The 2,480-nt window shown below is 45.3% G+C and overlaps 1 pseudogene; it reads left to right on the plus strand.

The window, feature by feature from the left end:
* The first annotated feature begins 2,162 nt into the window (after window positions 1-2,162).
* Window positions 2,163-2,280, plus strand: LOC124778588 (annotated as a pseudogene).
* The last annotated feature ends 200 nt before the right edge of the window (window positions 2,281-2,480 follow it).

The raw sequence follows: 2,480 nt of genomic DNA on the forward strand, positions 1-2,480 counted from the left end.
TTGACATAACTTAGCTCACCAACATTTCCTTCCGCCATTAGTTCCACGTTCACGAAAAGGAACAGATTCATAAGGCCATCAGTTAAATGGGTACTGTACTAAAAGGAATCAATTAAACTTCGGTAACATGATAAATCAGAAGAAATTAAAGACCGTCAGTTCAGCAAAATATCTTAATATTACAATTAGGAACAACGTAAACTGAAACCATCACAAAAAAATGTTGTTGGAAAGGAGGACGAAAGACTGCATTTCATTGGCAGAAAGCTTAAAAAGTGCAACAGATCTGCTAAAAAATCTGCTTACATTACGATTAGCCGTCCTGTTTTGGACTAGTGCTGCATATTGGATTCTTAGCTGCTATTGAAGGAGGACATCGAAATTATCAAAGAGGAGTGTCTCGTGTTGTACTATCGTGAATTTGGGGTGAGAGTGCCACTGATATGATACGAGAGTTTGGGTGGCTGTCATTAACAGGCACACGTTTTTCGTTGTGACCATGAGTTTTCACGAAATTTCAAAGGGAAACTTTCTCCTCCACTGGCGAAAATATTGTTTTGACTCCCATCCAAATAGAGACAAATCACGATCGCAATAAAAGAAATCAGAACTCGCGTGGAAAATATAGATGCTCGTTTTTACAGCGTTCTGTTCGAGAGTGGAATTGTAGGGAAATAATCTGAAAGTGGTTCGACGAAGTATCTGTGAGGCACTTTAATGTGAATTACAGAGTAATCGTGTACATGTACATAGCTGTGCGAATGCTTATTTCCGCTGTTGTTGTCCTATTCAGTGAATCTTACAGACTGACAGTTATTGAACTATATGAAATAAAATTATCATAACTTCTGAACGGTTTGCGTTAGGACGTTCCAACTCCTCGACTGGTTGCGCGGCATGATGGGAATTATTATGCGCATGCGCCCGCGCCGTGCTGCTGTGGACATTTGCACATGACAATGTCATGGTACAGCGTGCCTGAGCGTATAACGCTTGTGAAGGCCTCTATGCGAGCAATAACTGCCCAACTGCGGCTCAAGGGAAGTTTGTGACCGAGTTCAAACTAAAGACGACCGGTCCATGTCTGCTAAGAATGAAGAATTTGATTCGCAAGTTGAGAGAACGGGTAGTGTTCGTGATGACAGTGTTATCATTGTCGGTCACCCAAACGTCGAGAAGACACGCGCTGTGTTTCAAAGCAGCCCTAGGATTTGGATCAGACAAGCTGCACATCTGATGGAAATCAACCGGAAGACGCAGCGATAAATTTTTATTGAAGAACTGCATCTCTTCCCATACAAAATTCAAACTCATCATCCAGTCAGCCCCAGGGCCATGAAAGAGCGGTTGTGTTTCGCCTGCACTATTGTCCATAGAATTGACGAACAGGACTTTGATGTGAACATGGTTTGGTTTAGTGACGAAGCTCACTTACATTTGGAGGGTCTCGTCAGTAAGCAAAATTGTCGCATTTGAGGGATGAGAATCAGCGTTTCGCAATCGGGAAGTCTCTCCACCATCAGTGGGTGACTGTGTGGTGTGTAGTGTCCAATCACGGAATAACCGGTACGATATCCTTGATGGCACGGTGATTACCTAACGGTACGTGAAAGTTTTGGAAGAGGATTTCATCCCCATTATCCAAAGTGACCCTGATTTCAATAAAATGTGGTTCATGCAACACGGAGTTAGACGCCATCGAAGCAGGAGAGTGTTTGATGTCCTGGAGTAGCACTTAGGGGACCGCATTCTAGCTTTGGTGTACCCAGAGGCCACTGGCATGGGCCTTGATTGGCCGCTGTATTCTCCGGATCTGAACAAATGTGGGGGGGGGGCGGCTATATAAAAGACAAGGTGTACAGCAGTAACCCCAAAACCATTACTCAACTGAGAACAGCCGCTGAAGAGGTCATTGGCCGCATCGATGTTCCGACACTTCAGCGGGTCATTCAGAATTTTGCTGTTTGTCTGCGCCATATCGTAGCCAATGATGGCAGGCATGTCGAACATGTCATCACCTAAATCCGAATATCTGTAGTGACTTTCAAATGTTGGATAAAGTGTGTGCACAACGTAATTTGTAATTAATTTACGTTTTTCATATAGTTCGGTAATTATCCCATGTACCTAGAAATTTACTGCGTTCCCTCGTTGTACTGATGGGCAACGGCCTTGCCGCAGTGGATACACCGGTTCCCATTAGATCACCGAAGTTAAGCGCTGTTGGGCGTGGCCGCCACTTAGATGGGTGACCATCCGGGCTGCCATGCGCTGTTGTCATTTTTCGGGGTGCACACAGCCTCGTGATGCCAATTGAGGCGGTACTCGACCAAATAGTAGCGGCTCCGGTTAAGGAAAACCATCGTAACGACAGGAAGAGCGGTGTGCTGACCACACGACCCTCCTACCCACATCCTTAGCTGAGGAAGACACGGCGGTCGGATGGTCCCGATGGGCCACTTGTGGCTTGAAGACGGAGT

The sequence above is a fragment of the Schistocerca piceifrons genome, chromosome 2 (genome assembly GCF_021461385.2).
Source record: "Schistocerca piceifrons isolate TAMUIC-IGC-003096 chromosome 2, iqSchPice1.1, whole genome shotgun sequence".
Classification (NCBI taxonomy): domain Eukaryota; kingdom Metazoa; phylum Arthropoda; class Insecta; order Orthoptera; family Acrididae; genus Schistocerca; species Schistocerca piceifrons.